The sequence below is a fragment of the Mesoplodon bidens genome, assembly GCF_964165515.1.
Source record: "Mesoplodon bidens genome assembly, chromosome: 3".
Lineage (NCBI taxonomy): Eukaryota > Metazoa > Chordata > Mammalia > Artiodactyla > Ziphiidae > Mesoplodon > Mesoplodon bidens.
In genome coordinates this window covers 112,062,969-112,086,544 of record NC_138178.1, presented here as the reverse complement: position 1 = coordinate 112,086,544, position 23,576 = coordinate 112,062,969, and the positions used below count along the sequence as shown (strand labels likewise).

Sequence of the window (23,576 nt, the reverse complement as noted above, 5' to 3'; positions counted from 1 at the left end):
TCTCGTGGGCTCTGTCTGAATCAGGGGCAGCCACAGTCTTCCTGCTTCCTGGAGATTTGGCCCTAGGCCTCATGCCATTCTCTATCCAGAGGACCAAGGCTTCCAGAGAAGAAAGGCACACCCAGGCAGAGGTGGGTGAGGCTGGGGTTCAAAGTCCAGGGCCAGCCCTTAAACTTCATGGTATCCTCAGCCAAGGAAGGGTCAGTCTGATTCCTCTGTTTCATTTGTCTCATCACCCTCCCTCTGGGTCAGTAGGTTCCTCGGTTTCTCCAACCTATGGAAAATCTGAGGAGGAGGGGAGAGAAAAGGAGAGAGGGGGAGAGAAGGAGGGAGGGGGAGAGAAGGGGAGAGAATGAGCACATGGGCTACCCACAGCCCCATGGCACCAGGGTGGTAAACATTTGGAGAGAAGCCGACCGTCTGGCACCTCGAATCTTCCACATCTCCCCAGCCAGCTCCTCTGGGTTCTCTGTGCCCCATTTCACCCAGGCTTTAAATTACCAAGACCTGGGTCTGGGTTATTTTGTCCAAAACTTTCCTCTGGACATCTAGATTGCAATGCAAGATGTACATTCTTGTTTTTCCTTTTTTCTTTTTCTTTTTTTAATTTTTCCTCTTTTTTCAAACCCTTGTGTTGAGGGCTTTCAATAGATCGCAGCGAGGGAGCTGCTCTGTTACGTACGAAACTCTGACCCAGAATCAGGTCGTCTACGAATGGTTTAGCACCAGGTTCCCCACGAACGTGCGGTGCGTGACGGGCGAGGGGGCGGCTGCCTTTCCGGCCGCACCCCGTGTCCCAGGACGAAGGGCTCTCCGCACCGGACCCCGGTCCCAACGTGCGGCGGGGTGCGCTGCGCCACGCCCCGGGGGACGCGGGCAGCAGCCCGCCGGCGGGGACGGCAGGGGACCGGCTATCCGAGGCCAACCAAGATGTACATTCTTGGAATCAGATTTCTGTGGCCTAAATGCAGGACAGTGTGGTCTTAGCAGTCTGGCTGCATCCCATTTCCATCAGCCCATCCGATGAATACACAATGAGGCGCTTCCACCCAGCTCAGGAGATGGCAATCGTGCAGGTAAACCTGAACAGCCCAGCCAGGGCTCAGCTAGTCCTGGCTATTTAGGGAGAGTAAGGAGGACACAGAGGGTCTCACATGACTTGTGGAATCAATCCCAAGGCTGTCAAATTGCTCCTTCATATGCTGTGAAACTATTGGTTCCAAATCCACCTCTCGATTCTGTAAGACTGAAGACCATTTCGGAAAGACAACCCAAGCCAAATACCCGAGAGCCTCGTAACAAGCGCTGTAATAATAGTAGTAGCAGTAATAATGATGGTTAACAAGCATCACTTACTTTGTGCCGGGTACAGTTCTAATCTTCACATGGATCTACTAGGAATATGATCTGTGGGGCAAGGCGAGGACCATCCTGAGTCAGGTGGCCTCAGGCAGCTTCCTTGCCCTCTGCTAAGCCTCCGACACAGACTCGTCTTGACTCTCCAACTTCAACATTCTTGCTCATGTCTTAGCCAGCCTAGGACCTGGGTCTACGTCTCCTTATCAAAAGGGAAGAGTAGCAAGCCCCTGACAGCTTCATTGAATGGGGTGATCTTTAGGAGAAAACCCCAGAAGGAGGGACTGTGCATCCCCAGGAGGGATGTGCTTTTGTTCCTCTAGGGAGCTATGAGGTGGGGAGGGGGTTGTCTAATTTGGTGAAAATACGATATGTAAAAAGCCCAAATTAATTCATAAAGTTATTATTGTCTTTCTAAAGCAGCCTACCCTGGGGTACCTTTCTGTAACTCCCTAGGTATATCTAAAATATGATTTTAAAGTTAGATTTACGGAAACCTCATCAAGCACACATGCACTGCATGGCACACACCTGTGTAAGTGCTCCTAAAATGCTAGTTTGCATGAACTTTATTTTTCTAGCATGTGTCCTGTGTAGGGGAGGGGAGGAGGGGAGTAAAAACAGCGTCATGTAGTTGCTGCCTGTGCACTGGCTGCACAGTGGAGCACAGGGTGCCTGGGAGCTTTAGCAGCATCATTACATGTTGTCCTCAAAACATACACATGGGGGAGGTACGATCATCCCAATTTACAGATGAGGAAACTGAGGCTTGGGGGTCAAATGATGTCTTCATTACTGCACAGCCATCAATAGCAGAGCTTGGTTGGAGCCAGGCTTGTCTGACTCCAATGACCAGAACTACAGATAAGATACAAACAAAACAAGATCTAGAAATTCTCCCAAGTTATGCCCTGATGCTCCCTAATTACAGATGTGACTGTAGAATCCTGTCATTTCCTTTCTTTTTCTTCTTCCTTGCTTTCTCAATCCAGTCAGAATGAATCTTACATGTGTCCCAAGTGGGGTGTGCCTTTGGCTGCAAAGAGCCACTCAGACGCTGGAGCAAGTCCAGCCAGTAGGTCTGTGAATAAACGTCCCCTTCCAGAAACATTCTCTACAAGCACAGCTTGACTAGAAGGACTTAGATGCTGGAGCTGGTCTAAAAGGGCCATCACCAAAAGCTGCCAGGTCCGAATAAGAGATGCCCTATCTGCAGAACCAGTGACACCACTGGCTCTCATACCATGTCTGAGAGGAGCACAACAGGAGGTTCTCCAGGAAGCTTCTTGAAGTTCAGAGGAGTTGACCTCTGTGCAGATTCAGCAGCCTGACGAGCCAAGGCCAATTCCAGGCCTGGCATGTCTAACAAATGCAGCACTCAAGCCCAAGACGCTCAAATTGTTACCTCATGTTAAAAAGAGCCCGAAGCTGCAAGCAATTAGCACTGCATCTGTGAGACTAGGGAAAGACAACCAAGAGAACGGGCTTAAAATGACTATTTTGGTCCATATGGAAAATCGATGTGTTGCGTGCATGATAAAATCCTTTTGGATATGTTTTTAAATCTTACATTTTTAAAATTCAGGTTTTAAAAGTTATTCTGGGAAAAGCAGCATGAGTTCTATAGCATCAGAAGATCTGTAAGTAAACTGAAAAGCTGTTGGAACCTTTAGTAGAGGAATTAATGTAATAAATGAACCCAGGCATTAGTGCAAATGAATCAAACTACATAAATTATAACTTTAATCAGTCATGGAATTTCAACACTCAAAGGGACCTTGAAAATTATCTGTTCCAAGAGCAAGAAATATGGAAAATAAATGGTCAGGGGGAGAAAATCTCCTGGCTAGAGAAATGTGCAAAGAAACAGAGAGTCAGGAGGCAGCATGCACAGTGGTTTGAAAGTTCAGGGCTTTGCAGGAATGCAAGAATTCTTCAATAAATGCAAATCAATCAGTGTGATAAACCATATTAACAAATTGAAGGAGAAAAACCATATGATCATTTCAATAGATGCAGAAAAAGCTTTTGACAAAATTCAACACCCATTTATGATAAAAACCCTCCAGAAAGTAGGCACAGAGGGAACTTACCTCAACATAATAAAGGCCATATATGACAAACGCACAGACAACATCGTTCTCAATGGTGAAAAACTGAAACCATTTCCACTAAGATCAGGAACAAGATAAGGTTGTCCACTCTCACCACTATTATTCAACATAGTTTTGGAAGTTTTAGCCACAGCAATCAGAGAAGAAAAAGAAATAAAAGGAATCCAAATTGGAAAAGAAGAAGTAAAGCTGTCACTGATTCCAGATGACATGATACTATACATAGGGAATCCTAAAGATGCTACCAGAAAACTATTAGAGCTAATCAATGAATTTGTTAAAGTAGCAGGATACAAATTTAATGCACAGAAATCTCTGGCATTCCTATACATTAATGATGAAAAATCTGAAATAGAAATTAAGGAAACACTCCCACTTACCACTGAAAAAAAAGAGTAAAATACCTAGGAATAAACCTACCTAAGGAGACAAAAGACCTGTATGCAGAAAACTACAAGACACTGGTGAAAGAAATGAAAGATGATAGAAACAGATTGAGAGGTATACCATGTTCTTGGATTGGAAGAATCAGCATTGTGAAAATGTCTATACTACCCAAAGCAATCTCAGATTCAATGCAATCCCTATCAAACTACCAATGGCATTTTCACAGAACTAGAACAAAAAATTTCACAATTTGTATGGAAACACAAAAGACCCCGAATAGCCAAAGCAATCTTGAGAAAGAAAAATGGAGATGGAGGAATCAGGCTCCCTGACTTCAGACTATACTACAAAGCTACAGTAATCAAGACAGTATGGTACTGGCACAAAATCAGAAATATAGATCAATGGAACAGGATAGAAAGCCCAGAGATAAACCCACATACATATGGTCACCTTATCTTTGATAAAGGAGGCAAGAATATACAATGGAGAAAAGACAGCCTCTTTGATAAGTGGTGCTGGGAAAACTGGACAGCTAAATGTAAAACAATGAAATTAGAACACTCCCTAACACCATACACAAAAATAAACTCACAATGGATCAAAGACCTAAACGTAAGGCCAGACACTATCAAACTCTTAGAGGAAAACACAGGCAGAACACTCTATGACATAAATCACAGCCAGATCCTTTTGACCCACCTCCTAGAGAAATGGAAATAAAAACAAAAATAAACAAATGGGACCTAATGAAACTTAAAAGCTTTTGCACAGCAAAGGAAACCATAAACACGACAAAAAGACAACCCTCAGAATGGGAGAAAATATTTGCAAATGAAGTAACTGACAAAGGAGTAATCTCCAAAGTTTACAAGCAGCTCATGCAGCTCAATATCAAAAAACCGAACAACCCAATCCAAAAATAGGCAGAAGACCTAAATAGACATTTCTCCAAAAAAGATATACTGATTGTCAACAAACACATGAAAGGATACTCAACATCACTATTCATTAGAGAAATGCAAATCAAAACTACAATGAGATATCACCTCACACAAGTCAGAATGGCCATCATCAAAAAATTTACAAACAAAAAATGCTGGAGAGGGTGTGGAGAAAAGGGAATCCTCTTGCACTGTTGGTGGGAATGTAAATTGATACGGCCACTATGGAGAACAGTATGGAGGTTCCTTAAAAAACTAAAAATAGAACTACCATATGACCCAGCAATCCCACTACTATGCATATACCCTGAGAAAACCATAATTCAAAAAGAGTCATGTACCACAATGTTCATTGCAGCTCTATTTACAGTAGCCAGGATATGGAAGCAATCTAAGTGTCCATGGACAGATGAATGGATAAAGAAGATGTGGCACATATATACAATGGAATATTACTCACCCGTAAAAAGAAACAAAATTGAGTTATTTGTAGTGAGGTGGATGGACCTAGAGACTGCCATACAGAGTGAAGTGAGTCAGAAAGAGAAAAATAAATAGCATATGCTAACACATATATATGGAATCTAAGAAAAAAAAAAGGTTCTGAAGAACCTAGGGGCAGGACAGGAATAAAGATGCAGACGTAGAGAACTGACTTGAGGACACAGGGAGGGGGAAGGGTAAGCTGGGACAAAGTGAGAGAGTGGCATGGACTTATATATACTACCAAATGTAAAACAGATAGCTAGAGGGAAGCAGCCGCATATCACAGGGAGATCAGCTCAGTGCTTTGTGACCACCTAGAGGAGTGGGATAGGGAGGGCGGGAGGGAAGGAGACACAAGAGGGAGGAGATATGGGGATATATGTATATGTATAGCTGATTCACTTTGTTATAAAGCAGAAACTAATATACCATTGTAAAGCAATTATACTCCAATAAAGATGTTAAAAAAATAAATAAAAAGGAAGTTCAGGGCTTTTCACAGACAGTCTGGTTTCGAAGCTCAGCTCTGCTTCTTGATGGCAGTGTGAACCTGGCTGGGTGTTTGATCTTCCTAAGTGAGTTTACACCTCTGCAAAATAGGTCAGTGCAACATAACATTTTCTGAGTCTTAATGGAGACCATCTACAGAAAAGACTTAATATGGTGACTGGGAGAACACACGGTGCCTGGTATGTCAGCATTCACTACATAAACAGAATCTAAGTGAGCCAGACTGACACACTCACTGTATATCCCTGTTGCCTTTCTCCCATGTGTCTATGAAAGAAAAAATAATATACAGTAGACCTAGGCAGTCAGATTTCTGATCATGAGAGCAGGACATGGTACCCAAGGACTTTTCTGGATTAAAAAAATGATCTTCATAGAAGGCATCTGCATCTCTGCTGAGAAAGAAGCCAGACCTGCTAAGCAAGAGAAGAGGCCCCATGCAGATGGTGAATCTCCTCCCTTATAAGGGTTAAGTGAAAGCTTCCAGCAATGGCTCTTGATGCAAAGCTGCCCCAAAGTTATATAACTCTGGGCAAATTTCTGGCCAAGGGAAGTTCTAAATGAGCTTCAATGGTGTTTCTATTTTAGCCTGGAGTTTGAACCAGTGCTGTAGTAACAGTGACTGATTGAGAAAAGCTGAAGGTTAACAGATATTACTCTGTTTGTGTGTCTTTACATCTTAATATAACTTAGTTTAGCCTTATAACATTTATTGATCATGACGAGCAAGGCAGTGTAGAATAGCGGGAGAATTGCAGGCTGTGGAACAGAACAAATCCTGGAACTGTCCATTGGTACCGTGAGCTCTTAATATGGGGATAACCATACCTGCCTCAAGGATGCTGTGAAGCGCCGGCATGGGGCCTGCCACATAGTTGGTGCCTAATAAGCATTTGTTTCTTCTTCCCATTTCTTTCACATGTGTTATGTTAAAAAACAGCTCTATTTTTGAATAGAAAAGAGGGCTATACTTGCCTGACTCGGTTTCCCACACCAACAGGACTCCCAGCTGCTCAGACCAAAACCAAGGACTATCTAGCGCTATTCGACAACAATGCACCTGAATCACAGACATGGTGTCTGTGAAGTGATTAGCTGTGGAGCATAATTTCCCAAACCTGAACGTACAGTAGCAGAAAAGACATCTGGGCTTGGAGCAAGAGACAAGGGTTTTCATCCCATTTTTGCTACTAGGTAGTCTTTTTTTTTTTTTTTTCCTAAGCACTTTTATTCAAGAAAATTTGAATTATACACATACACACACACACACACACATACACAAATACTTACAAGAACATATTAACTACTACTTTGTCATGACTGCTGATACCAGCTAGTCTTTTGACTGTAGGTAAGTCACTTAACACTTCACCTGTGTCTCTCACTCCAATACTATAAAACAAGGAATTTTCTTTTTTATACTGGACAACATCCGAAGTCCTTAAAGCTCTAAAAACTCCATGTTTCTACAGTTTTGTTCATGCTGCTTGTTAAAATGTGTGACTGTGTTCTATTCCAAATCCTGCTCCGTGTCCGCCACGTTGGTCTGAGTCATGATTTGTTCCCTACGTTAGAGGCTCCATGTAAACAGTAACTGCACAAACAGAATCTGAGTGAACCAGGGTGCCAGCTGTCACTGTTGTAGCCTCTGCTTACTCTGGAGATCAGCTAAAGCCCTGGGAGCTGGGAGTAAATAGATCTGCCAGGAAGATAGGATTTTACTGTGAAAATGAGCTTTCTGACATGTTTAAAGCAGCAGAAATGGTCTGAAGATTGTTTTATACCTAAATGATCCCACGTGAATGTAAAAAAAAAAAAACAACCTTCCATACCTTTGCAGGTATTTAGTTCCTGTGGCTGATATAAATTTCACTTAACTCCCAGCTGACCCCTCACCCTGGAAATTTTTTTGTCAGAATTCAAAATAAAATGAAGGCGCATGCCAATTAGTAGCCCCAATAGTCAGACTGATGGGAGCAAGAGCTTTGGTTTATAGAATGTTAACATCTCACAAAACTAAGTATCTGATTCATCACTGTAGCCTTATAGTTTCCCTAACAGTTAGCAGTGTTTTGCACCTAGCAGGCTGGGAGCTCTTTGAAGGCAGAAAAGGTATCTTATTCATGTGTAGCACAGGGCCCTGGTATATTATAGATGCTCGTAGTAGTTTGCTAGGGTTACCATAACCAACTGCCACAAAGTAGTACTGAAACAACAGAAATATGTGATTTAAACAACAGAAATGTATTTTCTCACAATTTTGGAGGTTAGAAATCTGAGATCAAGGTGTCAGCATGGTTGGTTTCTTCTGAGGCCTCTCTCCTCTGCCTGCAGGTGACCACCTTCTCCTTGTGTCTTCACATGATCTTCCCTTTGTACATTTCTGTCTAAATTTCTTCTTTTTCAAAGGACACAGGTCATATTGGATTAGGGCCCACCCTAATAATCTCATTTTAAATTAATTAGCTCTTTAAAGACCGTATCTCCAAATACAGTCACATTCTGAGATATTGGAAGTTAGGACTTCAACATATAAATTTTGGGGGGACACAAATCAGCCCATTGTAAGTGTTGAATGAGTGAATGGTGGAAGGACGGGTGGATGAATAGATGGATGGATGGATGAACAACTAGGTAGTCAACGAACACTAGGTAAGTCAAGTAAATTTACACAATCACTTGTGAAGATTGGTTTTGCTATAATACTCTAAAGGTTTTTACATTATATATTTTCATCCAAACTTACAAGATACTTTTAAAAATTATTACTCACCAAATTCCATCAAGCTGACAAAAAAATAGCCACACCCAGACTTATCAATGTCCTCTCCCCTGTCTAATTATCCCCATTTGTAATGACTTCCTGTACCCAGGAGAATATCAGTATTTGCTTACAACAAATAACCACTACCTCTCCCATAAATAACTCTATACTTAGAATCTTCACGTTAGGGAAACAGAAAGAACTAAAATAATAGTTTTAGTTAGATCTGTGGCCTGATATTTCATTGTTCAGCCTGTTTTGGTTTTTAACCAAACCTGGCCAGCACTCAGTTTCTAGGTGGTCTTAGCATACTGATTCCAGCTAGTGAACTACAGAAATGCCCCTATAGAATTGTAGGGGACCAGGAAAAGGCCCACCAGGGGTCTCAGGTTCATTTGGTAGCTTTGAGTGCTGTCACACCCCTGATGGCACAGAAATTCATGAATTCACCCTCCACTGCCAGTGATCCTTCTCTATGTTTCCACCTGGCTGTAGAATGAACTTGATCACGGCAAAACTATCAAGGTGGTTGAAGGTGTGTGTCTGGAGGGGGTCAGCAAGGTACCTGAGCTCCTTGCCCTGTCCTACAATGTCCTGCGTCACAGTGCTGCCCGCCAGTCTGATTCACAACTCCCCTTGTGCCAGCCTCTGTCACAGTGGGAAGAGCTGCCAGGGGACACGCCCAGCCTTAATGAATGAACTCTTTGTGGCACAGCCAGTATGAGACTGATTCATGGTGTTGTGGGTCCATGTGGGCACTCATTCATTCATTCATTCATTCCTCTCTCATCCATTCTCTACTGGAAATCTTGTTCAGCAGATAAGCCATAGCATGAGCTTCCCTTGAAGAACTGTGGTAATTTTAAAAGGTTCCTTTATGATTCATACCAATTCTCTGCTTAAAGATAATAACAGAGAGATAAACAGATAGTGTGATTTCTATCCGTGTAATATGTGAATTAGGTATTAAAATTTAAAGACAAATTTATTGTGGTCCTTGGTCAACGACAATGATGAATTATCTTGGCTATGACCCTTGGGCAGATTAGCTACTCTAAATTTAGGATTAACCCATGCAATTGCCCCCCTGCTGCCTTCCCCTGAGGCTTCCTGAGACGAGGTGGTATTAATGAGTATTTCCATGGACATCACTAGGCATGATGCCGTTTGATTTTGACTGTGTGTATAGAACAGGCCCTTGAGGTCCTAGGTTTTCCCCATCTGCAGAGTTCCTTCCCCATCCCCACACACCTAGACAGTTGTATCGGGAATTAATCAAATATATTCATGTGCCATAAAACTTCTTGTCAGGGATTCAAACCGAGTGATTTCTGACCTCTCTCTGACTGCCTCTACTTTTAAAAAGGTGTTTTAACTCTATTTGTGACATGTTTTATTGTAAACCACTTCACACATTCTTTTTGAGAGTAGGTGGCATGTAAATCATAGTTGAAGAAAACCCTTCAAACTGATGTAATATTCCCAGAGCATGAAAAGTTCAGTGAGGAGGCAGCAAGATGCAGGGTCGGTTCCCCTCAGGCCCACCTGGCCAGGCACACCTGTCATTCCCTCATCAGGGCCTGTTCCCTGCAGGCTGAGGAATGATGGAAGAGCCATCCAGAAGTCTGTTAGGAGCCCCACTCTGCCAGAAGCAGAGCATTTAATTCACTCAAGCCTTGCTCTGCTGACAAGCTCACATCATAGAAAGACAAAGATACGGTGACGAGAGCTGCTGCTTGGACCTATTTTTGGCCAATGAGGGAGAACTAAATGGATGACAGAATGGAGCTGACTGGCACTTGGAGAGAAAGGGGCCTTGCCATCACATGATTTGTAAGAGCCGAAGAAGGGAATATGAGCAGCTAATGTTCCTGTGACTGTAGGAAAGCAGAACTCCACAAGTCCGGCGAAAAGAAGGTGTGGTTCTATGGACTTAACAAAGCCAGAGGGCAGCATAATGTGGAGGTTAAAGTACACACTCAGGAATCTGTACATACCTGAGTCAGGCTCACAGCTCTGCCCCCACAGCTGTGCAAATGTCACCTCCCCGTAGCTCAGGTTCCTCACTATAATCATGAATAACAAGACCTACCTCATATGTCAATTATGGGAATTAAATGAGATAAGATATGTAAAGCACAGTGCCTGAATCATGGTAAACACTCAAAGGGTGGCCATTACTGTGCTGTTACCACTCTTGCAGGCCTCCTATGTGTAAGGCACTAGGCTAGATGCTTTTTGATCCCATGGTCAGAGACTCTAATCATATAGAGCTTGATTCTGAAAAGATTGAAGGCTCCACATAATATAATTCTGATTATCTATTCATACCTAATTCTGGAGAGGAAGAAGAGAGGGAGTTATCCAAAGAAATCACTATGTCTCCAATCAGTTTGTATTTACAAGGACACTTACAAAGGCAGGAAGGAGGAATTTGCAGCCAAGAGCAGACACAAAGGAATGGCATGAAATGAAAGAATCAAGTCAGGGAAGTGGAAGGCTGGGTTTGGGATTAATGCACACGGAACAGCAACGCTTTAGAACAAGAAAAAGAACAAGAGAAGGGCTCGCCTACTGCTTGGGGCAGATGACACCATTAACTTAGACATAATATAGTGAATACAGAATTACTCAGTTCCTAGTTTGTTTCCACCTTCTCTATCAAGAAGAATGATCTGTGAGTCAGAATGAAGAACAGAAACATGGCCAAGGGGAAATTAAAGTCTGAGATAGTGAGGAGATAGGAGGAGAGTACCTGCCACCGTATTTAAGTCTCCAGGCTCCGATGAATTCTGACTCGGCAGCATCTCTAAGTGCTCCCAAATATGTACTGCAACAGGGATGGCAAGATGTACAGCCCCAGGATGCTCAAAGAACACGAGTTCATGATTATAATATCTGAAAAATGGCACTATGATAATATATGAGTTTATGAAGCATGGAAGAACTTCCAGAAACTTGCAGAGGGGCAAATGTTTCAATATAAGTACCAGAGACTGTTAGCAAAATTCTAGCACAGATTCGATGCCTTGTGTTGACCCAGGAAGATGAATGCTGGTCACACCAACCTCATCCCTCTCACAGGGTTCCTCAAATGGTAACTCTGTGCCACAGACATTATCCACTTAGGAAATGGTAACAAACAAGGCTTCACAATCTCTTTGTGAGCCAGGCAGAAAAGTACAGACTCTGTGACAGTACAAGTAAGAACTCAGAGTGGCTCAACTATAATCCTCAAAGAGGACTGGAGAACAGGTTAGCATCCATCTGTAGAGGGATTTTAATGTCACAGAACTTGGTCTTCAGTGCCTCTCTATACAGACAGGGGTCGTGGCTTGCAGAACAAAGGAAGTTTGCTGACATCTGCTGGGAGAAAGACCAGGAGGCAGTGGTGGGGTGGAAGAGGGGTTGAGACGGCAGCTGAGGAAGCAAAGAGCCTGTGTTTGGATCCTAGTTCCACCCCTTGTTAGCTGTGTGATGTTAACAGAGTTACTTATACTCTCTGACTCAATTTTCCCCTCTGGAAAATGGGGGGAATAACTGTATCAACCTCACTAGATGAGGTAGATTAAATTAGTATGTATTAAAGCATTTAGAAGAGTACCTGATTAGAGAAGTTATCAAGAGCCCAACTATCTTGTCTGGCTGAAATGGTGGAGTCTTATAAAATGAAAGCTATGAAGAGAAAATATTAATAATAAATGTTAATGCCAAATAAGGAAAACAGCCTAAAAGTCTACCAATAGGGAATTGATAGTACATATGTATGACGGAATATCATGGCCATGAACGTCATGAAGAATAATAATTAAGGCAATGAAGAAAATGAATCAGGGTTAGGGAGATGAGGTGATGGAGGCCGAGGTACTTTTTGGGGAAGGTGGTCTCTGAGGGATGGTACTAATCAGGTACTGAAATGAGAGGCTGGAGCCATGCAGCCCTGGGAAGAGCAAAGGCCCTAAAGCAGGAAAGGGCTTGGATTGGAAGGAAGCACATGAGGCTGGAGCACAGTGTGCAATGCGGAGAGGAGAAGGAAATGGGGTTGGAGAGGCCTCGCCATGCAGGGTCCTTCCAGCCAAGGGAAGCTCTTATTTTATGTGACATGGGAAGCCACTGGAGATTGTGAGCAGGAGAGATTAAGATTTTAAGGGGTCACATTGGCTACTTTTTGGAGAACAGACTGTAGGGGGGTAGGAAAGGAAGTAGGGGAACCTATTTTGGGCAATAATAATTTAATAGTTTAGTGGTAATTTTTTAATTTAATTTTTTATTTTTGACTGTGTTGGGTCTTTGTTGTGCGCGGGCTTTCTCTAGTTGCAGCGAGCGGGGGCTGCTCTAAGTTGCAGTGCGCAGGCTTCTCATTGCCGTGGCTTCTCTTGTTGCAGAGCACGGGCTCTAGGTGCGCGCGGGCTTCAGTAGTTGTGGCACGCGGGCTCAGTAGTTGTGGCGCACGGGCTTAGATGACCCATGTCATGTGGGATCTTCCCAGACCAGGGATCGAACCTGTGTCCCCTGCATTGGCAGGTGGATTCTTAACCGCTGCGTCATCAGGGAAGTCCTCAGTTTTGTGGTATTTTAAGAAAAAGACGATGGTGGCTTAGTTGGGAGGAAATGGTGAGAAGTGGCAGACTGAAAATATATTTTGAATAGTATGACCCTAATTTTGTAAAAAAGAAATACACACATATACATATGCTGGGAAGATGTATATGCAAGAATGAATAGTGGTTATCTCTGGATCGTGCTATTCATGGTGACTTTAATTTTCTTCTTTGTGGTTTTCTGCATTTTTCCAACAAACATGTAGTATTTAAGAAATCAGAAAGAAAAAGAGGACATTTTTGGAAAAGAAAAAATCAATTACCCAGGGACAGGCCAAGTGAGGTGTGGATCCGTTACAGCCTAAGTAAAGAGATGTCCAGGATCTGACTGACAGCAATTCCAATACTTGTTGACAGTGTAAATGACGAATTAAAAAAAGGAATAACTGCAGGTAATATGACATAATTTAGGGACCGCCTGATAGGGACCTCGCTCTCCGTGGGAGCAGACTGTCCCTTGCACTCTGCTTTATCCAAGCCCACCTGGTGTATCATGTGTAGTTCTGGGTGCCACAGTCTAAGATCTAAATGAGCTAGAGGAGCACTCAGGATAGGGAGGGGGCTTCAAACCACAGACTGTAATGGCAGGAGGGGTTACCGCCCACTGAGCACCCATTCTGTGTCAGGCACTTTAAAAATGTGAAGTAGTTAAGATATGAGATGCTCAATTTGACTGGAGGGAAAAGGTGGCAAATGAACATCTTTTGAGCACTAATGGAACCACTGCACTAATCCCTTTTTCATACTTTATCACATCTGATCCTTACCATGATATTCCAAGATGAGCATTATCTCTGTTTTGTAGAACCACGGTTCTGTGAAGTTGAATTAGGGAAGCAGCATTGCATCACTGTGGACTCTGGAGCCAGACAGCCTGGGTTCAAATTCTAGCAGCTGTGTGACCTTGGGCATGCTACTCAGTCTTCCTAAGCCTCAATTTCCTCATCTACAGAAGAGGGGTATGACACCTACTTCAAGGGATTGTTCAAAGACTAAATTAGTTAATACATCAGAGTACTTAGCACAGTGCTTAGCATTTAGTAAGCTCAATAAAGATCAGATATTATTGTTAAGAAACTATGCCTAAAATCACCCTGTAAGTTGGGGAACCAGTGGAGAAGAATCCTAGTTACTTTCTAGGGGGTGAAGTCTGTCAAAGGGAAGGAGGGGGAGGCTTGTACTGACTTAAAGAAGTAGAACCAGACCCAGTGAACATAAGTGTAACAGGGCGTTTGGTAAGGCACAGCCTGAAATTAGTTAGCTAGGTAATGTCAGTTACTTTCTGCCAAAGTAAATACAGATTCTCCTGGTTCAGGTAAAGAGTCATTAAGTGGTCACTCTTATTTTCAATGCTGTAAGATGCCGTGCCCCACTGGCCTGGAGGGAGAGTCTAGTAAAGCTACCTGTGGCCTGACAAAGCCTGCCCCTTCGAGCAACACCCCTTGCTATGCAGAGCTGATCTCTGAGAGGTGGAGCAACTGCACAAAGGTCAGGAGCCTCCTGGGAGGAGATGTTATTAGAATCTCCCTCATGGGTTAGGATAGACCCCGTAAGAAATCCTTTGAGAGGAAAGGAACCAAAGATCTCAAAGGGAAACGCACCATGAGAAAAGGAGCAGTCTAGTCTGATGGTCTTGGCTTACCAGCAGGGCTGCAGGGTACCTCCTGCAGGGGTGTGGGGGGCTTGTTCCAACACAGCCCGTGGCTGCAACTAGACACCCTTCTGATGTGGGAGCGACCTGAGAACAATGACTGAGACTATGAACTAAAAGAGCTGCCACCTTGGAGCCCAAGCACACATACCACACAAAGGCTCTAGGGTGAGAAGAGAATGCCCGCAGCAGTGGGCAGTGGTGCTGGACCGTGCATAGCCAGAGTTCATTGTCACCACCTGGTGAGAGGCAGCAACACCAACAGACCATGCAGACTCCCCAGGTTTTTCTCTGCCTGCATTTGGAACCGGGACCCTTGTGGAATGAATGAAGAGTGTTCTTGGTGTTCTTATATGTTTAGAAGAGGTAGGAAGTGCAGGGGTTAAGAGAGATATTTTGGACTTCCTACTGGTGTGAGCAGGAAGATATTCCGGCAACTAACAGGGGGAAAAAGATATATCTATTATATTTAATCCCCATGCCAAGCTGGTAAAATAGGTTAAATCAGTTGTATTTATTCAATAAGACTTGATTAAGCTCAACATTAAGAACTTTCTAAAAATCAGAATTGGGATTTCCCTGGTGGTCCAGTGGTAAAGAATCCACCTTACAATGCAGGGGACGCGGGTTCGATCCCTGGTCAGGGAACTAAGATCCCAGGGCAACTAAGCCCGTGCACCAGAACTACCGAGCTCACGCGCCTCAACTAGAAAGCCCGTGTGCCACAAACTACAGAGCCCACTGCTCTGGAACTTGCACAGCACAACTACAGAGCCCACACACCCTGGAGCCTGTAAGCCACAACTAGAGAGAAGCCCGCGTGCTGCAACGAAGAGTCCACGCACTGCAACGAAAGATCCCTCAGGCCTCAACGAAGATCCTGTGTGCCGCAACTAAGACCCAACGCAGCCAAAAATAAATTAAATAAATAAATAAATAATAAAATAAATCTTTAAAAAAATCAGAATTAGTAATAGTAGCTACTATTTATTTAACACTTATTATAAGCCAATATCTTTCTATGCCTTAGCTCATTAATCCTCATAAAACTCCATGAGATGGAGACTACTTTTTTTTTTTTTTTTTTGCGGTACGCAGGCCTCTCACTGTTGTGGCCTCTCCCGCTGCGGAGCACAGGCTCCAGATGTGCAGGCCCAGCGGCCATGTCTCATGGGCCCAGCCGCTCCACGGCATGTGGGATCTTCCCGGAGCGGGGCACGAACCCGTGTCCCCTGCATCGGCAGGCGGACTCTCAACCACTGCGCCACCAGGGAAGCCCCTGGAGACTACTTTTTATCACCATTTTACAGATGAGGAGACTGAGGGGGGGGAGAGGCTAAAATACCTTGTTCACGCAGTAGACATTGATGGAACAAGAATTAGACGATAGGGCTTCCCAATCGCAGAGCCTATCCTTTTAACCCCTATATCCTTCTATCCCCTTATAAACATGGAAAGAGAGTGTAATACAGCATGGCACAAGAGCTGATGGGATTAGAATAGATGAGTGTTTGGGCTAGAATACCCATAAACTCCTTTCCTTGTTGCAACACTGAGATTTTACACTTCCTTGCAACCTTAAGAATCTGTGTGTTTCATTTATCTCTACAGAATTGCTATCAAAATGAATTGTTTGTTATGAGTGGAAAATAAGCATAGGAACTATTGCTAAGGAATATAAAGATAAGCCACATGTTGAGACGCATTCTAAGTCTGTAGGTCAAATTGCATTACAATGGTCTTCAGAGGAGTAGTATTTGTTCATTCACCAAGTATTTATTACATGCCTTCTATGTGCATTGTTCTAGGTGCTTGGTACATAGCAGTGAACTAAATAGACAAAGATCCCTGCCTGCGTGGATTTTACAGTCTTATGGGGGTAGAGAAAATAGTAAACATTATAGCTGAGTAAATTATATAGTATATTAAAAGGCTTTAAGTACTTGATCATAGTTGCAGTTTTAAATTAGGCTGGCAGGGGAGACCTCTTTGACATCTAAGCAGAGACTTGAAGGAGGTGAGACAGTCAATCATGTAGGTATCTGAAGGAGAAACATTTGAGGCAGAGGATACAACCAATGCAAAAGCCCAGGACAAGAGCCTGCCTGGTTGGAGGAACTGCAAAGAGACCCCCATGACTGGAGCAGGTTAGGGAGAGGGTGAAGGGGAAGAGGTGAGGCCCAGTCAGTGGCGGAGGGGTGGCAGGTCTTCCAGGCCATTGTCAAAACGTCGGCTTCGATACCAAGTGAGCTGAGGAACCGCTGTGGGGTTGAAAGCAGAGAAGTGACATGATCCGACTTACACGAGTATATTAAAATGCACGGCATTTTAGGTTGTTTCAAAATGTTCTTTATCACTGAGATCGTTGTTCATGAGGAAATGGAGCTGACACCTAAACGAAGGTCTGCACAACGTGCTGAGAACCACACAGATCTTGTGACTAGAGTGGAAGGAGAGGGGGTTGGCGGACTTGAGTAAAAATAATTTTGTCATTTAGTTCAGAGCCAATGGGAGGAATAACTAATAACAATAGCTGTAAAGGTCACTGCAAATATTAAGTGCTATCAAATACTAACCACTACTTAAAAATAAAAAGCCTGTCATTATTCTTTGGCCTAGGAGTCAGGACCTCTGGCCGCCTGCAGGCCTCGGTCAGCCTGTTATCGCTTCAGCACCTTTAAAGGACTTTTCCTTCAGCCTGGGTTATCTGATGGCTGAATCTCCCATTGACAGCTCTGGTGGAAGGAACCAAGCTGTTTACCATGTGTACTCAGCAACAAAACACAATCCTGAGGGTAGGGGTTGATGAACATTTGTTTAAACAAAAAAAGTCATTAATTTGTAAGCTGTGCTTACAAGACTCTCTGAGAAGCACTGAATGTTTAAATGAGTGACATGGGGATAGACGTAAAAAGCTCTTGCAATGAGCTGTTTACACCAATGCATTGGGTCATGGAAATTTTGCTTGAGATTTATTTGTGTGGGAATAACACTAGAATACTAGCTTGCCGGTGCCAGCTTTGAAACCGACACAATGAATAGCTATTGTTCTGACACTGTATCCGGCCGCTCACATCCACACACACTGAAGACGACCTTCCTCTCTAGAAATAACTTCCAGCCATTATAAATATTTTTAATTGTTATTGGGATACTCAATGTTCTAGATGCCTGGAAAGGAGGGAAATTGTATAAAGATATTTCAGATTCTCTCCTAAAAGGATTCCACAACTTCTCTATTTCGGTTAAGTCAGGTCACCAGTGTTACTGCATTCCTAGCATAATGAGATATGTTAAAATAGTTATATAAGATAAAGGGAGGAGAAAGGAAGTAAGTTATTAAACATCTATTAAATACCAGATTCTATGTTGTGATACCACTTCATTTCACCATCACAACCCAGTAAGAATAGATACTATCACCTATTTTGCAGAAGAAGCAACAAAGGTTGAGAGAGATTAAATAACTTGCTTAAATTACTTAATAAGTGTCAGAGCTGGGATGTGCACTTAATTCTGTGGACTCCAAATCCAGGCGCACCTAACACACAGATCTGCCCTCGAGAAGACTGTCATCTAGTGGGTAAGGTAAGGCTTACACGTAGAAATCCATTGGAGAAAAATACCAGCAGTACAAAATCAAATGCTTACAATTCACGTGATCGGGACTCCTGATTCCAATTCTATAAACGAGTATAAATGCCTACAAAGATCAGGGCCCTGAGCAAAGGGACATTAGTGAAGGGACTAAAGGAAGCATGATTTTTTTATCAGTGACATAAATGCTTCAGATGATGCAAGATGACTGAGAAGATGGGCACGAGGCTGTAGGCCCACCTTCTGAGGGGCCTGGGCCCACTCACACCTTCTCCCTAAAGTTCCACGGTCTATAGGATAATAGACCCAGGGTGGGGGATGTCAGATGAAAAGTAAAATCCTAAGACAGTAAAGAAAATGTGAATTAGGTCACAAAGACAGCAAACAGAACTCACTGGTAACGATGAAAATAAGCCTGAAAGGTGACTGATGACCTGCGAATGTTTTAGGAAATCTTTAGCTTCTAGGATGTCTGTCCTCTTTCCTGGCGTCCACTGGGGTTTACTCTGGGAATGGCCACTGTGCTAGTTACTAAGCTAGAAACTCAACTTTTGGTGCTCTGCCTGGTGGTTCTGGGCTGGGACCCTATGGCTTGCTGCTCCCTATTAGGCCCTGCAGGTGGCGGGAAACACACCAGGAGTGCGCTAGATGGAGACGGCAAGGCTGGAGAAGGAAGGAGGCTGCTTTTTCCTGTTTGCTTTCTGCTTGCCTCCCAGTTCTCAGCGCCTCCCCAGCCTCACTTCTTCACCCTGGCAGTGGCAATTCATTCCAGTAGCAGGAGTTGATTCTAGCTTGCAGTTTTTCCAGTACTCACAGAACTGGCCTCATAATGCATGACCACCACCATCAAAAGCTTTTAGGTTTTAATAATTCTGACCTCTTCCCTTGTTCCTCTAAGCTTTGGGCTGGTAGCTACTTCCTTCAGTGACCACCCCCAAGACACTCTAATGTAGTCTTAGTCTTCTCAGTCCTGCAACACTTAGTTAATAATTCTGTATATTAAAATTCTCTCTCTTAAAATAACAGATGTGGTTTCTGTCTCCTGACTGCTACACAATTAATTTCATTGTTAATTTAAATTAAAGCAAAAATTAGAAAGCCATTTAATATATGCTAAGGTCCAATACAGATGTCTGGAACAGAAATATTTAGTTCATCCCTCACACCCACACAAGGCTGATGGTTATAAAATGCCAATCTGACCATGTCCCTGCCTGGTTTAAGGTCCTACAATGGCTCCCCATTGTGTACTGGATAAAGTCCAGGCTCCTGGCACCAGGCTCTCCACCCATCCAGACCCTCCCACTATGCCTTCTCCAAACCTACCATGCTGTTGATCACACCCCATGCCTTTGCCTAGGTTGTTTCCTCTGCTTAGGATTTATCCTTCAAAGTCCAGCTCAGATGTCACCTCTTCTAAGACACCTTCCCTGTTTCCACTCTCCCTCTAGCAGCTAAACCCTCTGTACTCTCTACCCTTAGTGTTCCTAAGTCTAAATGTACTCTCCTATCAGACCATGTGCTTCTTGAGGCTAAGGTAGACATAGTCTATCACTGTTTCAGCACCTGGAACAGTGCTGAGCATTCAGTAGGCACTTAATAAATGAACTTGGACTTATCATTTTTTTTTTCACTATCCAAGTTTCTTGCTGCCTACTTGATGCATATCATTTAAAACAAAAAACAAAAAAAACCCCAATGTTCAGAGAACTTTAAAACTCACTTTCTTTCTGCTCCTCTTTGGATAGAATACGTCTCCAGATACAAAGCTGTTCAGATATTGTTGTATTAGATTATATCCTTAGGAGGTGAGGACATTATAATTTCCTTAATTCAGTGCCAAGGTGGGCCGACATCATCATGAGCGCAGAAGCTACAGTTGACAAAGGGGTAGAAATGGCCATTCAGGTTGTTGGTTAAAAGAACAGTGGCTCCTCTGGCTGGGGCAGGCCACCACCATGCTGAATGGTCCTCACAAAAGTCCTCTGAAGTCATATATGATCATGCAAGAGGGTAAGCAATTTGCCTAAGGGAATCTAGACCTCAGCTATTCTGTGTCACCAACTGTGGGGATAAGGATGTTACTCCTGGGAGTAGCTGGTCCAGGCAACCCAGTGCGGCCAGGGGTCCCACATGGATTAGGCAGTGGTAACACTTCCTAGTTGACTATGTCCTCAGGGCAGTAGGATTTTTGCTGTCTCACACCTTGGCAGTCATTTCTCCCACCGCTGGCTAATCATGCATGTGCTCCACCACCTTAATGCTTGCTCAAGTCTGAAAGTACCAAGCGGGTAGATGTGGCAATAACAGTGGGACCCTGGAAGCATATAGCAAGCAGTGCAAATCCAATTCCTACCAAGACCACTGTGTACTCAACATTCTAGAGGTGAAGCTGGAAAGGAACAAAGGCAAAAAAAAAAAAAAAAGTACAGTTTCTCTTTGTCCTATAATCTATCTTTTGATCTTTTAATATGTAGATAATATGGATCTGTTCTTACATGGGGAAAGAACTTGAGTCAGTTTGCTCAGAGAAAACTGTGACCTCTCTAAGAAAGATAGTATGTTTTCGCCCACAGAGTTGCTAAGAGAGTTGTGTTTGCACACTTGAAGACGTCACAAGGATCAGCTGAATCTTACTGAGAATAAACAATTACCTGCCCTACGTCGGGAGCAATTACACCTGTTAGAGTTTCTGTCACTTTATTTTCAAGAATCTCTGATGAACAGTTGCACACCTATTTGCTTTTTATCATTCTAATATTGAAATTTTGTGTAAACCTGATCTATTGTGAAAAACCACCTGAGAGTTGTGGCTTTGATGTGGCACTAAGCATTAACATGGAGCATGAAGTCAGTTAACAACAAAAAGAGATACCTTTCCTGATCTAATGTAATAAATTTAAAGAAACAAGCTAAGTCTTTCTCCTTGTAAAGAACACTTGCTGTGGGATGAGAACTATTTTGAGAAATTCCGCAGAAGGACGGTGATTGACAGCGGGCTGGGTTGTCTTTCCTCCAGATCCACTCACCACCCTCTCCAGTCTGACTGTCGCCCCAGGCGCACAACCTATAGACCGTGTCAATGGGTTCTTGTGCTTCCCAGCTTCCGGTTGGCTTCTGCCAATGGGGAACTCGCAGGAGATGGGCCCCTGTTCAAGCTGTCCCTGGCAAATCAGAATCTCTGTCTTCAGGACCCCTTCAGGTTGACTGTGTCCCTGACCTAAGGTCACTTCTTTCAAGGCCCCTTTCTCTATCTGTATTATGGCCACCCCTCCTCCACCCATTAGGGCCCAGGGTGAGGGCAGTTTTGCTGCTTCTAGTCCTGGGTTACCACACGACCTCTGCACCCTGCCCCAACACACACCCACATCTCTGTAAATAGCTCCCTTATAAATAGACTCTCAACAGATTATTTTAATTTGGTGTGCCATCTCTTTCTTGCTAACTGGACAATGGACCCTAACTGGATAATATTATATTGCTCAATATGGGGGCGGGGAGAAACATTGCAGTCTCATTTTGAAAATCTGCTTTCCAAAGACTTACTATGCAGAGATGTTACTCAAAACTTTTTTTTTTTTTTTTTTGCGGTACGCGGGCCTCTCACCGTCGCGGCCTCTCCCGTTGTGGAGCACAGGCTCCGGACGCGCAGGCTCAGCAGCCATGGCTCACGGGCCTAGCCACTCTGTGGCATGTGGGATCTTCCCGGACTGGGGCATGAACCCGTGTCCCCTGTATTGGCAGGCGGACTCTCAACCACTGCACCACCAGGAAAGCCCAACTACTCAAAACTTTTAACGTGGTGCTCCAGCAAGGTCCTGGAGGCCCTGCTGAACCAGGCATTATCCCTTTAGTTGCTGGATTATGGAAAGGCCTAGAGCATCCCAAGGGAGGGGCTGGGGCAGCCAGGGCAGAAAGTACTTGCAGGGGGTGCTGTCAGGATTGTAGCTATTGACCAACCAACACCAAAGGGTTTAGCGTTTTAACAGCTGGTGCATCCCAGCTGAACATCAGCCTGGGTAATGGGCCTACCTATCTATTTTCACCTTTGGGTTAGCAAGTTTCAACCACAAAGTTCATTTCTGTGGTTATTTAACATACTCTGAAGGCAGAAATGCAGACAAAAAATGAGCAGGGAACAGATGTTGCCTTGTATGTATAATGAATGAGCAACAAATTTTGCATTCCCTCCCCCCACCCCAAATGAACCAAGAAAAGAACCAATTTTAAGCCTCTGGCAGAATGGGTAATGTATTGACAAGCTCGACATATGAACCAAATTTCAAAGGCTGCCCAGCACTATCAGGCGATTTTTAGAACTGTGACATTTGCATCAAAGATTGTGTCTGTGCTAAGCATTTTGCATCCCTTATGACAGTCCTTTTAATCCTGGACTTTGGTTTCTGAACCTATTTGTTTGAGTCCATAAAATAAAGCACTGTTTGATCCTTAGCCATACACAAGGAGTTCCTTGATCCTTTTAGAGCTGATCCTGTGTAACATAATTGGTTATTCCGTCTCTGAATAGAATTATTATCACATATTTTTATATTTCCTTCTTCTGCTTCTACGGTGACACCATTTACATATCTCAAGTGATTAGTCGTGAAAACAGGCCATATGCTTTTAACACTTAACTATCTGGGTTTTTAATCCTGTTAGTTTCAGCCATGGACAATTATATAAATTCCTTTCTTATTCACCATGTTGAAAATGATGAATAGCTAAACTATCTTGTTAACGTAGCATCAGATTTAAGAAAATAAGACACTTTATGAGTTTGCCAGAATTTCAAAGAGGATCTTTAGCTACAGGACAATGGTTTGATGTGAGAGAATATGCATGTCAGCAGCTAGCATTTCAAATACGGTTATTTCTCCTTTGCCCCATTATCAACTGGAGGTAACATGGTGCCAACAGAATCAGAAAGCAGGCATGGAGCATGTGCATATATGTACAAGAGGCTAAAGGATATAGGATCAATTAAGCTATAGAAGAAAATACGGTGATTATCACAAATTGTACTGTGCTGTAAGCCAGCCCTTGTTTAGTATTAATATCAGTGTCAGCTGACATCTATAATATAATTCACAGATTTTTACTTCTTAGTCTTCTGTTCCCAAGAGTAACTGATCAAGGAGGATATCCTGTCTTGATATGAAGATA

General features: G+C 43.3%; 1 long non-coding RNA gene across 1 annotated transcript in view; it reads right to left on the bottom strand.

The window, feature by feature from the left end:
• Positions 1–235: 235 nt before the first annotated feature.
• The window catches only part of LOC308613582, a 71,559-nt gene continuing 48,218 nt past the window's right edge, over positions 236–23,576 (bottom strand). Inside the window, exon 4 of the long non-coding RNA XR_014015273.1 lies at positions 236–285. This is a non-coding gene — a long non-coding RNA (uncharacterized lncRNA). The remainder of the gene's footprint in view (positions 286–23,576) is intronic.